A 13,947-nucleotide genomic window follows, 5' to 3' on the forward strand; every position below is an offset into this window, starting at 1 on the left:
TCGCATGGCCTCTCTTCCTGCTTCTGGTGGCTTCTGGGGACCTTCCACTCTAAACTCTAATCATTTAGAAGGAATGCTATTCATGTGGAAGGAATATTTTCACAGCGGTCTCCCTGACTCCCACAGTTCCATCCCTCTCCTCTTTTCTGGTTCCATGTTCTGGCATGTCACAGTACAGTCAAGCACATTTTCACAGCCTTCATCTTTTTATTCGGAAACTCAAACCAGAAGTCTAAAACAAGAAACTACAGGGCTCTTTTTGAAAGAGAAGGCAAAAAAAGAATAATAATTTAGATAGAAGAATTCTCATCCTGAATGTGAGAAACCTGCTTAAAGTCCATAGCTGGATAGTTATAAAAGTTTGTATTAAAGCAAAACAAAGAACTTGTGGAATGTTGTTCAATACCTTCACAGCAGGCTGGGCACAGTGGCTCACCCCTATAATCCCAGCACTTTGGGAGGCTACGGTGGGCAGATCACTTGAGGTCAGGAGTTTGAGACCAGCCTGGCCAGTGTGGTGAAACCCTGTCTCTACTAAAATACAAAAATTAGCTGGGCATTGTGGTGTGCACCTGTAATCCCAGCTACTTGGGAGGATGAGGCAGGAGAATCGCTTCAACCCAGGAGGCAGAGGTTGCAGTGAGCTGAGATTGCCCCACTTCACTCCAGCCTTGGCGACAGAGTGAGACTCTGTCTCAAAAAACAAAACAAAACAAAACTAAACTAAAAAACCCCAAAGAAACTATATATATAGATATAGATACATATCTTCACAGTAGTACAACCATATGTCTTAAGCATGACCAATCTGCTGTGAAAAATGTCTCTTAAAAATGTGTTCATGGCCGAGTGTGGTGGCTCATACCTATAATCCTAGTACTTGGGGAGGCCAAGGCAGGAGAGTCACTTCAGCCCAGGAGTTTGAGAGTAGCGTATGCAACATGGTGAGACCCTGTCACTACAAAAAATAACAAATTTAACTGAACAAGGTGGCGCATACTTGTGGTCCCAGCTACTTGGGAGGCTGAAGCAAGAGGATCAGTTGAGCCCAGGAGGTCGAGGCTGTAGTGAGTTGTGTGCCGCTGGGCTCCAGCTTGGGTGACAGAGTGAGACCATCTCAAAAAAAAAGTGTTCACTCCTACAGTACAAAGATAGATTTTGAAAACAACAAGCAATCTATGTAGTCTACTAAGGATTTTAAAGAAAGCAAACAAAAAATGGAAGAATGAAAATGAAAAACAGAAGCCAAATGGATACAGAGCTTTTGAAAAACATGAACAAAGCCAGGCGTGGTGGTGTGTACCTGTAGTCCCAGCTACTGGGGAGGCTGAAGTGAAAGGATCACTTGAGCCTGGGGCTGCAGGAAGCCGAGGTTGCACCACTGCACTCAAGCCTGGGTGACAGAGCAAGACCTTATCCAAAAAAAAAAAAGGCCGGGCGCAGTGGTTCCTGTCTGTAATCCTAGCTCTTTGGGAGGCTGAGGCAGGTAAATCACAAGGTCAGGAGTTCGAGTTCAGCCTGGCCAATATGGTGAAACCCCTGTCTCTACTAAAAAAAATACAAAAATTCACCGGGCATGGTGGTGGATGCCTGTAGTCCCAGCTACTCGGGAGGCTGAGGTGGGAGAGTAGCTTGAACCCGGGAGTTGGAAGTTGCAGTGAGCCGAGATCATGCCATCGCACTCCAGCCTGGGTGACAGAGTGAGACTCCATCTCAAAAAAAGAAAAGAAAAAAAAAAAGAGAAAAGAAAAACATAGACAAGAAATCATTAATAGATTTGAAATAACTCATCAGCAACAGTAGTACACAGATTTACTATGGGTGCACTATTTGGTTAAGAAAGAACACAAAGTATCTCATAAGCAGAAATTGACCTCAATGAAGAAAACAGGAATCTCCGAAGGGCAGGTCTAACTCCATAATAGAAAACAAATGTACCAGAGAGATACCAACAAAAATAGCAACTCAGTTTAGATTCACTCTGTCAAGAAATCTTTCTGGAGCATCAACTTTTGCAAGGTCCATGGCAAGAACCACGCCACCCTTGTTACCTAATCTCCCTCTGCTTGCAATGCTAAAGTCAAGAGCCAGATTCTCTGACATGGCTGGGACAACCAATAAAACAGTGGCCCCATTTTATGATCATCTAGGGAGAGAGTGTAAAATACCAATGCCTGGGCCCCACACCAGACCACTCTAGTAAGTAGCCTAGGGTAGGGGGCCAAGGCAGTTGGTGATTTTTAAAAGCAGGCGATTCTAAATGGGCTGCCAAGACTGTGATACATTGTAGAGGAAGCAAGAAAAGCTGCACATGGTGTACTTGTGGCTCCAAAAGCCACATTATTGATCCTGACTCTGCTTTGTGGAAGCCACTTCTCTTAGTCTTCTGATAACCAATTAACTGCCTTCTTGATATTCATGATTGATTTGTTTTTTCTAAGACCAGCCCAGAGCGAGCACAAAAGAACCAGCAAGTAGGCAAAGGTCAGGCGCAAAACTGCACGTTTATTTTGGTAACCTAAGGTGTGCGGGAGAAGTCTGTCGGCCTCCGGCGAAGGAGGCCGGCAGAGTCCCCCCGTGGGGCTCTCGGAGGGACTTCCCACAGTTCCGACATCCCGACAGGACTGGGGCTGTGAGAGGGCCGCGTGGCTCAATGGCGGAGAGCGGCTTTTCTAGGAGTGGGAGGGCAATAGGTGGGGCATGGGCGTGTCAGGGGCGTTCCGCAGGTGCGACCAGGTAAATCTTGGTCTCTTCAGATTGACGTCACCTGGCGCATGCCCAGTTGGTCTGCACCCTCCCTGGGCGCCGGCTGCATTTTTGCGCCCGCGGGAAGAGTTGGGAGGTGGGGGGGGGGGATGAAGAACCCGGAAGTGCACCATCTTGCCTCCGTTCGTCCAAACAATGATTTCCTCATAATGTCCTCTTCCAGCACCGTAATTGGAGAATATATTATGGAATTTCTGATATGCACAGCCGAACAACCAACTTGGCCACACTGATGGCTATTTGGATCTTAAAATGTTCCTTTTGAAGAAGAGAAGGCCACCAAGATTAGCTTTCCATTTTTGTTTGCCTGTTCCAAGGCTGCTGTCACCTGGGTCCTAAGTGCACTCATAGCAGTCTTCTGCCTGCGGAACTGGGAGAAGTAATGAGGTCAGTATCAGAGTTTGTAAACAGAGGCAGCCTGAAGACAATATACAGAGGAGTGTTTCAAAGGACCACTCCAGTCAGACATCCAAGCTTTAGATTCTTGGCCCCACTTGTTCTGGTTTTATGACTGGGGCAAGTTGCTGGATCTACTTGAAACTCAGTTTCTGCACCTATGAAAACAGGGTAATACTACATCCAAGTTGCTGTGAGGATTAAGAAAAATCTTGCACCTACTAAAATTTCAATCCTGTGTCAGCTCTTAAGCAGACAGCGTTGCACAGCAGTTAAGAATGATGCCTCTGGAGCCAGATTACCGTAGTTTAAATCCCAACATTGCTACTCACTAGCTGTGTGGCTTTGGGCAAGTTACTTAATCTTTCTGTGCTCCAGTTTCCTCTTGTGCCCCAAGGGGATAATTACACCTATAGAACTGATGTATGCATTAAATAACCTAACATTAGGGTGACCTGGCATCCCAGTTTGCTTGGGACAGTTCCAGTTTATGCCTTTAGTCCTAGTGTTCTGGCTGACTTAGAAGTTACCCATCCTCTTTCACTCTCAAAATTGTCCCAGATTAGACAATTAACTATACAGTCATCATAGTTAATATATACATGGCTTAGAAAAGTACTTAGTATAGAATAGATGCTAAATATGTGTTAGCTGCTAATATTAGCTCCTACAGCAGTAGTAACCAATAGAAATATGTAAACCATGTACACTTTTAAATTTTCTAGTAACCACATTTCTAAAAGTAAAAAAGAAATAGGTGAAATTAGTGTTGAGAATATATTTAATCCAATACATCCCCAAATTATTTCAATGCCTAATATAAAAAGTATTAGTGAGACATTTTTTCATTTTGTAAAATACTAACCCTTTGAAATCTGGTGTGAATTGCATTTACAGCACATCACAATTCAGACTAGCAACATTTCAAGTGTCCGGTAGCCATGTGTGGCTAGCAGCTAACATGCTGCCCAGCACAGTTCTGAGGATTTATATTCCTCCTGTGTGATAATGGACCAGAGAGTCTTACAGCCTTCTCAGGTTTGTAATGCTGAGTTTGAGATGCTTAGCTTCTCTGCCACAGTCTGCAAGCAGGGCACTGATGTAGGTCTTCGGAATGTATTTACTGCCAAAGATCTTAGCCCCGTTTCCTCGACAGGTGCCCAACCTCACTGAGAAGAATATTGTAGTAGCCTCTCACCCTTGGAGAAATCTCTGCTGACTCCCTGGCAAGTGGAAAAACCATAAGCCAATTAGTGTTTGCAGGCTACTTCATTACTATGGTCTTACTAATTATGAAAAGGAATGCCAAGGTTATTTTATTAATTTTCCTATGTTAAAGTTTTCTTCTGTTTGGAAACATCCCCAGGAAAATACAAAAAGTGTTTTTTTCTATGAATATTTGAACTTTTTTTTGGTAGATTGTCTCCCTCCAACTTTCTGATTGTGTTATTGCGTTTTTATTCTATTATCTGGACTGGGTCCAATATCTCCACATTCCTCTAAATCATGCTGCCTCTAACTAGACCCAGAAGTACAGTCAGCTCCTGACCAAACACCAAATAAAGTGGAGAATGACTTTTTGGCTCTGGTGTGATATCTCTCTACTTCTTCCTGCAGGGACAGTTTCTTGTTATCCCAACAAGTCTTAGCTTTGGTTCCTCAGACTTGGGCAATCAAGATATTCATAATCTAAAAAGAACCAGTATTGATGAAGGATAAGCAAGGAAAAAGGGGTGATATCATTTAATCTCAAGAATAAAAATTGAGCCCACTCAATCAATGAATTTCACTTGTGAAGTCCTGGATGGCAAACCTCTTTGGAGTTTACAGTTGTGTTGGTTTGACAAGTCTGACCTGCTAGCGTGATCAGAGAACAATGTTTCGTCATGAAATGACAGGGCAGTTTTGCTTGTGAAGGGCCTACAAACTGAGAGACTAGGTTTAGGATGTTAGAATGGAAAAGGTCGGGTATGGTGGCACAAGCCTGTAATCTCAGCACTTTGGGAGGCCGAGGCAGGCAGATTGCCTGAGCCCAGGAGTTCGAGACCAGTCTGGGCAACATGGCGTAACCCTGTCTCTACCAAAAGTACAAAAAAAAAAATTAGCCAGGCATGGTGACGCATACCTGTAGTCCCAGCTAGTGGGGTGGGAGCTGGGGGCTGAGGTGGGAGGAACGCTTCAGCTCGGAGGTTGAGCCTGCAGTGAGCCATGATTTTGCCATTGCACTCCAGCCTGGGCACCAAAATGAGACAAAGAAAGAGAGAAAGGAGAGAGAGAGAGAAGAAGGAAGGAAGGAAGGAAGGAAGGAAGGAAGGAAGGAAGGAAGGAAAAGAAGGAAAGAGAGAAAAAAGAAAAGAAGTGAAAAGAAAGATCTTGGAGGCCGTGTAGTTTGATGTTCCCTTTTACCAATGAGGAAAGGGGGAACAGGGGAGGTTAAAACCCTTGGTGAAGGTCAAATGGCAAGTAAGTAAAAGAAATGGGTCAGGAAACCTAGTCTCCTTGCTCTTGGTTCTCATGGCACTACACATTATACCATTGTTATCTTGCTATTTGGATAAAGAAATACAACATACTGCCCCTCCCAAAAGGTTTTACTACTTTACACAGGTTAGATGGTCATTTTATTTTTGCTTCTTTAACTCAAACCCTTTCACTCGGGCCTGACTCTCATCAAAGGGCAGTATTCAATGTATCCAATGAACCCAATTAGCATTTCTAAAAGGCCTGGGCAATACAACCAATAAGAAGATGCTATTAAACCTCCTACTTCCCCACTAATCCCCCTGCAGGTGGCAGAACTTCAGCTGCCATGCTTAGTCTACAGACTACAAAGTTGCTTTGAATTTCAAAAGTGGGGATCTGGAAAAGGATCTTGGCACCGCTGGAAAAAAATAAGAATCCTTTCACAAGGATCCCTCATCCAGAGTTAGATTTGCTGACACTAGAAGGTGGGAGTATAAACTAAGGAGAATCAGGCCGGGCGCGGTGGCTCACGCCTGTAATCCTAGCACTTTGGGAGGCCGAGGCGGGTGAATCACGAGGCCAGGAGATCGAGACCATCCTGGCTAACACGGTGAAACCCCGTCTCTACTAAAAAAATACAAAAAAATTAGGCGGGCGTGGCAGAGGGCGCCTGTGGTCCCAGATACTCGGGAGGCTGAGGCGGGAGAATAGCGTGAACCCGGGAGGCGGAGCTTGCAGTGAACCGAGATAGCGCCACTGCACTCCAGCCTAAGCAACAGAGCGAGACTCCGCCTCAAGAAACAACAACAACAACAACAAAACTAAAGAGAATCATATACAAGCCACCAATGGGAATCTAAGAGTTGATAGGCTGGTAGACTCTTTAGAGGTGGCTGGCACAGAGAAAAAAGAGAAACAGGATCTCTACGAATCAAAGGCAGATGTGCCAGGCTTAGACAATCATTGTTTAATGTTGTCTAATATTTTAACTCCTTCAAAATGCCAACTGTTCCTACAGAATACACACATGTCGAATTTCCAAGACAGCATCGTCTACCTGTAACGCATCAAATCCCATCCTCCCAGCTGCCCCTACTTGAACGAGACTGACCTGCAAAAATAGAGGAGAAAACTCACAGGCAGTAATGTTCCCCTTAAATAACCTACAATATGTCATTAACAAGAATCACAATGAAACACTATTGTAGAAATTGCCAGCATTAAACCGAAAGAATGTTGGCCAGTTCACATTTCTTTTACAGCGTGACTTTGTTTGAGAGAGGGATAGAGGACAGGAAGGGGAGTCTACACTTGGCTAAGGAACCTTTGCTGTATGATCGTAGGAAGTGAAGACCCTGCAGCTGGTTACAAGGCTTTTGATCCTTGTTTGTCTAGTTCAACTGTCAAAGGGGAGATAAGTTGTTACCTAGTAGGGAGAGGGAGGAAGGAGAAGGGGATGGATGGGGGAAGGGAACAGGTAAAATCTGCCATATAAATGTTAATATGCTGCTGAAACTTAGGATGAATTTCAATTTTGTTGGAATCAGCCTTTTTACCCTCTTAAGTTCAATTGACTTACAGTAGATCCCGCAAAGAACTCAATACCAGTTATTTATTCTAGAAAGCTTTCTTCCCTGAGCAAAGGAGGCAGAGCTAACGAGGAGAAGGGAGGAGCTTTGGTGAATAGAACTGAAGTCACAGCTGGTTAGCATGACTAGAATGCGTGGAAAAGCCGGCCCAAATTAGATGAGTGGGTAGATAGAGAGCTTTGAAATCCTTGGAATTAATGGAGGAGTCCATCGTAATTCAAAGGTCGGGCCTTAGTGGGCTGGGATAGGGAGAGAAGCTGTCGGGAACCTGGGGCAGTGAGCCTGTACCCCGTGGCTTCCCACATACTATTTTGAAGGCGTTCCCATGCGCAGTCTCGCCTGTTAGTTCAGTCTGTAGGTTTCTCCTTTCTAACTCCTGAGCAGAACAGCATTGAATGGTGGTAGTCTTGCCTTGCCACCCAAAAAGCGCTAGGAAACAGTCACTCCAAGCAATTGGTTCAGTCCGGAGAACGTGAGCGCATTCTACTTTACTTTCTGTTCAGTGATTTTGGAAAACAATCTTTTAGATTCTGGTCAGAAGGCGCTTGGATCCGTGACTTTGAAACACTCGCCACTACCACAAACGACTTTGGAAGTTAATCAGAAATAAACAGTATATGGGATCTCATCCGTCCTAAACCCACGGGTCAGAGCACGGGGGGCTTCCACTAACTTCAGGTTAAGAGGATGAAACAGATCCTCGGAGAAGGGTCCCACGGTCCCTGGAGACTAAAAGCAAGCCACGAACAGCCGGGACGCGCGGACCTGGGGGATGCGCCGGGGGCTGGAGGGCTGGGAGCACCCCCACCCAGGTCCGGGCCAGAGCCCGGGGCCAGGTCACCTGACTCGCGGAATTTGGGGCCGCGCGGGGTGGAATGGGAGGGGAATGGTTAGCGCCTCCCTTCCCGCTCCCGCTGGATCCAGGTCGGCGGGGGCCGGCGCCCGGCGGCCACGTGGTGGTGCTGCGGCTGCCCCCGCCCCGCCCGCCCGGCCCTGGAGCTCGGCGCCCACTGACCCCCGCAGCGGGAGAGGAGGAGGGACAGCGGCGCAGGAAGCCGAGCAGGAAGCGAGCCCGGCGGCCGCGTTTTCCTGGGGAAGCGGCGGGCGTGGTGGAGCAGCCAACAGGGTCCGGGGAGCGCCGCCGCCGCCTCGATGGGGTGAGTGCGCCGCACGGAGTTGGGAGGCTCCCGGCGCGGGGTCCCGGGCTCGTGTCCCCGCCTTTGTGTCTGGAGCTTGGGCGCGGGCGGCGCTGGGGACTGCGCCCGGGCGGAGCGACTGAGCGGGCTGCAGCCGGGATCCCGCCACCTCTCCCTGGTCCACCGCCGGCCGCCAACTGTCTGCGGAGAGCAGATCTGGGGACAAGAGGAAGGGGAGGAAGATGGAGATGAGGGCAGAGCGGGGAGACCTGGCCAAGTTAGGAGAAGGGTTCTTTCCCGGTCCTCCGCCACTCGCAGGCCGGCTGGGGCGGGGCGCGGGGCAGGGGCCGCGGCGGAGGGAGCGCGGGTGGGAATGAATGAGCAGACCCAGAGGTGCACCCTGGAGTCTGCACCCGGTCCCACCTGCTTCACCCCGCGCGGAGCCTTGCTCCCCCTGCGTCAGTGCTGCTGAGCCCAATCCGCCTCCAGGCTGAACTTGGAGGAGGTAGGGAGGGAGGTGCGAGCGGCAGACTCCGGGTGGCTCCTGGGACGCGGGGTCCGCTATTGTTCCTCCTCTGACTCCAGGGAACCCCTCGGCCGGCCCGAGGGCGGGGGCGAGACCCCTCTGGGCCTGCCCCTGCCCCCTGCCCCCTGCCTTGTTTTCCCCACCACAGCTCAGGGAAGACGGATGCTGGAGTTAGGGCAGACTGGGGCCTCCGGGACTTCGGGAGGAAGGAGAACGTGGAGCCACCAGAAAGGCGCCCGCCATGTCCCGCGACCCCTGCCTGGGGCGGGGGGAGGGAGTGTCGCCCTCAACCACCTTCGCTGCCTTCTTGGGCTGGTTGGTGACCTCGGTTTAGCTCCTGCGGTTTGCAGGGTTCACCTGCTAACTCCTTTGAGTTTCGCATCCCCCTTTTGTGGAGGGGGCTCAGAGCCTGGAGAAGCAACAGACGGGGAATTAAGGCAGATGCAGCCCAGCACAGCGTGGAGGGGTCCGAAGTGGCCTCACGGGGGCCTGAGCATGGCTGCCTTTCCAGGCTCCCTTTTATTTGCCAGGAGCCCAGCTAAGTCCAACTTTACTCCCAGAGATGTTGAGGGGAATCTGCGGACTCGAGGCCCCTCGCCTCGGAACCAGCGGCTTCTCTTCGCCGCAGCTCACGGGTGATCTGGGTGGGATTCCGTCTTCCTTCCGGGAGAGGAGAATGCCCAGCTGCCTGGGATGGGGAAACGTTCCCGGATCTCTGGGGAATGTGGTCTCAAGGCTGCAGGGGCCTGGCAGAGAGGAACTGTCCATCACTAGGACACAGCCGAAGCTCCTCTTAGCGAAGAGAGTCTCACCTCCGCGGGCTTTGCACAGAGTTGGAGAAGAGGTCAGGAATCACAGGGAGGCTGGATTTTGGCTGCTCTGTCCCCAGCCTGCAGGTCTCTGTTCGCTCTGTGGCTCGGAGTTTTATTACCGATGGATATAATCTGATAATCTTTTCTTAATGATGCCTAACAAGTGTGATTTCTTTTTTCACCCTTGGGTTTGTAAGACAGTCGATTTTATGCGAGGAAATTGATCCAGTTCTTATCTTTCAGTCAGTGCTTGTCTAACAGAAATTGGGAGAGCTATCCCATGCTGGGCTGTTGCACAGTTTTCATCTCCATTCACTGAGATGCTTCAGTAATGAATGTATTGCTTTATGGCTTTTTGGAGGTGGTGGTGGTGGTACTGGTGGTGTGATTATAACCCTGCTGGAAAATCTTACTACTGTTATCTAAATTGAAAAGAAAGGATGCTGAGCCCCCTAGGGATTCCGTGGGGGAATGATGTAGGGTCCCGCCCACCAGTAGTGAACCTGACAGTGAAATTCTCTCTCCAGTTTGCTAGTTCTCAAAGCATGTTCTAAGCAGGTACACGTGCTATCAGCTAGGCTTTAAAGGTGAAGAAGAAGCAGGTTTGGAGGTTAAGAACAACTGGGCCTTGGAATTAGTAGAATGCGGTAGACAACTTTTGCCTCACCTTCCTCCACCCCTCCCTCCCTTCCTTCGTTCCTTTTTTTTTTTCATCCTTTAGAAATAAAAATAAGGGCCGGGCACGGTGGCTCATGCCTGTAATCCCACCACTTTGGGAGGCCGAGGCAGGCGGATCACGAGGTCAGGAGATCGAGACCATCCTGGCCAACACAGGGAAACTCCGTCTGTACTAAAAATACAAAAAAATTAGCTGGGCGTGGTGGCGGGCGCATGTAATCGCAGCTACTCGGGAGGCTGAGGCAGGAGAATCGGTTGAACCCAGGAGGCGGAGGTTGCAGTGAGCCGGGACTGGACCACTGCACTCCAGCCTGGTAACAGAACCAGACTCCTTCTCAAAATAAATAAATAAATAAATAAATAAATAAATAAATAAATAAATAAATAAATAGTATGAAATATTTCTAATATATGTAAAAACAGAGTACAGTAAGCTATTTTGTCTTCTACTTCCTAGGTTCAAGAGTTGCTAATATTTTTCATATGTGCCCCATACTCCTCCCCCCCGCACAAAAATAAACTATAACTTAAATATTTGATCTATTCCTACTCCTTTGCCTCCATCCTCAGGTAACCTCTAATATGAAGTTAGCACACATAGTTCCCAAGCATGTTTGGAACTACAGTGTATCCACAAAAGGATACATGTGGGTTTGTGTTTAACATTTTACATAAATAGTATAATTCTACCTATGTATAGCTTGCATTTTTAACTTACCTTGTTTTTGAGATACATGTGTTAATAGATCTTTATTCACTTTAGCTGTTACAGAGAATCCGAGTGTATGAAAAAAGTATAGTATGTTTATTCTCTTGCCAAGAGTAAATTAGGGTTTCTGGTTTTTCACTGTTTTTTTTGTTTGAGATGGGGTCTCCCTCTGTCACCCAGGCTGGAGTGCAGTGTCGTGATCACTGCTCATTGCAGCCTTAACCTCCTGGGCTCAAGCAGTCCTCCTGCCTCAACCTCCAAAGTGGCTGGGACCACAGGCACATGCCACCATGCCTGGCTAATTTTTTTCATTTTTGTAGAGACAGGGTCTCTAAATGTTGCCCAGGCTGGCCTCGAACTCTCAGCCTCAAGTGAGCCTCCCACCTCAGCCTTCCACAGTGCATGAGCCACTGTTCTTGGCCTAGTTTTTTACTGTTACACTTTTTCTGTTGAGTGACACTCTATTTCCGTTTTCATTTTTATTTTTATTTCTTTTTACTATAACAGTTGGTACAATAAACATCCTGGTATGTTTTCTTGTGCACAAATTTTTCTGTTACGCACTTCTTCAGTTAGTTGCTGGGGGTAATGAAGTTTAGGTAATATTGCATTTATTATTCATTCTTCAACAAATATTTAGGGTGCTTGTATGGTCTTGGTTATCTGTTGCCTAAAAAAATGACATTGATCAATTTTAAATTCTAAGAAGATTACATTAGTTGGCAGGATTTTTTTTTCTTTTTTCTTTTTTTAAACAAGAAAAGTGGGCCTAGTGTAGTGTTGCACACCTGCACTTTGGGAGGCCAAGGCAGGAGGATTGCTTGAGCTCAGGAATTCAAAACTAGCCTGGAAACATGGTAAAACCTCACCTCTACAAAAAATACAAAAAGTAGTTGGACATGGTGGTGTGCCTGTGATCCTAGCTACTCAGGAGGCTGAGGTGGATGGATTGTTTGAGCCCCCGATGTTGAGACTGCAGTGAACCTAGATTACACCACTGCATTGAAGCCTGGGTAACAGAGTGAGACCCGTCTCAGCTCCCAGCACTTTGGGAGGCTGAGGCAGGCGGATCACCTGAGGTCAGGAGTTCGAGACCAGCCTGACCATCGTGGACAAACCCCGTTTCTACTAAAAGTACAAAATTAGCCAGGTGTGGTGGCGCATGCCTGTAATCCCAGCTACTTGGGAGGCTGAGGCAGATGATTCACTTGAACCCAGGAGGTGGAGATTGCAGTAAGCGGAGATCCTGCCTGCCACTGCACTCCAGCCTGGGCAACAAGAGCGAAAACTCTGACTTAAAAAAAGAAAAAAAAAAAGAGAAAAAGAAAAAGTGCCTCTTCATTGTAAAATTGAAGCAAGAGACAAATCCGTGGTGCTGTTTGGGATTTTTGTGCGGAAACGTTTTCTCAGCTAGTCACTGGCCGTGTGACCTTGGATTACTCACCCAACCTCCTCTTCCTCATTTCTTTGGTAAGATTAAGGGGTAGGAGTAAGCATTTACAAAGGCACATTCCTGTTCTAAGAGTCTGAAAATGTTGCTGTGTTAGTGACGCATTTTTCCCCTAATGGTAACCCCTCAGGCTGAAAGGAGTTTAAGGCATTTAAACACGTTGGCGTCCTCATTCCTTCAAACTGCCAGGCACATTCTTTTTTCTTTTTTTTTCCCCCTAAGTTCATGTCAGACACATGTTACACATACCATCATCACGCTCGTGAATTCTACAAAAGGATCTCCAGGCGTCTTGCCTCAGAGCCTTTGCATGTGCTCTTCCCACAGCCTGGAAAGCACTTCCCTTAGACGTCTACATGGCTGTGTCAACCCTTCAGGTGTTATGCTCAGATACCTCCTTCCAGTCCAGCCTGCAACCTTGTCTCTGCTTTATTTACCTCCAAGGTACTTACCACCTTCTAGCTTGCCATGTACAGGTTGAGTATTCTTTATTCCAAAATGCTTGGGACCAGAAGTGTTTTGGATTTTGGATATTTTTAAAATTTTTGGAGTATTTATATTACATGGTTGAACATTCCTGATTCAAAAATTTGAAGTGCTCCAGTGGGTCTTTCTTTTGGGGTCGTGTAGGTGCTCAAAGAGTTTTGGACTTTAAAGCATTTCAGATTCAGATTCCTGCATTAGGGATACTCAACCTGTAATTTATATTAGTATTCTATACTAGATTATGAGCTCCACAAAGGCATGGGGTTTGCCACTCTTGTTCACTATTGTATTCATGGTGTCTAGAACAATGTTGACCCCTAGTAGGTAAACAGATGTTTGATGAACAAATGGATATACTTTTTGTTGTGATTTTCTCTGTGGAATTTCCCCTTTAACACTTACTGGATATCCTAACTTGTGCTGGTAAGTGCACCATGTCTCATATTCACAGGTTCCTTCAGGGTAAGAAAACATATGTCTTCTAGGGAAACCACTCCTTTTAAATCTAAGTGATTTATCCTACAAGCCACTTATGTCTTCAGATTTTTTTTCTCCCAATATTTTCCTAATCCTGAATTTAGAGGAAAACATAAGTAACACGGTGCTTAGAAACACACACACCTTTCCTTTTGTGATAACCTCGTGTTCCAATGTGATGAATGTGGAAGATGCATAACAAGTAGATGCTGACCATATTCCATACGACATCTCCACTAAACAGGCCAGCAGCCATCTCAAGCAACACCAAGCACACCACATTTCTTTCTTTTTTCTTGAGATGGGGTGTTGCTCTGTTCTGGAACTCCTGGGCTCAACCAATCCTCCCACCTCAGCTTCCCGAATAGCTGGGACTACAGGTGTGTGCCAACACACCTGCCTAATATTTCTTTTACTTTTTATAGAGACAAGGTCTCCTTACGTTGCCCAGGCTGGTCT

General features: G+C 47.0%; 1 protein-coding gene across 2 annotated transcripts in view; it reads left to right on the top strand.

The window, feature by feature from the left end:
- Window positions 1-8,223: 8,223 nt before the first annotated feature.
- RAI14 (retinoic acid induced 14) overlaps window positions 8,224-13,947 on the top strand; it is a 172,838-nt gene continuing 167,114 nt past the window's right edge. For both annotated transcript variants that reach the window (XM_023216537.2, XM_023216539.2), the window contains exon 1: window positions 8,224-8,371. The gene's annotated coding sequence lies outside the window, so the exon portion shown is untranslated. The remainder of the gene's footprint in view (window positions 8,372-13,947) is intronic.

The sequence above is a fragment of the Piliocolobus tephrosceles genome, chromosome 4 (assembly GCF_002776525.5).
Source record: "Piliocolobus tephrosceles isolate RC106 chromosome 4, ASM277652v3, whole genome shotgun sequence".
NCBI lineage: Eukaryota > Metazoa > Chordata > Mammalia > Primates > Cercopithecidae > Piliocolobus > Piliocolobus tephrosceles.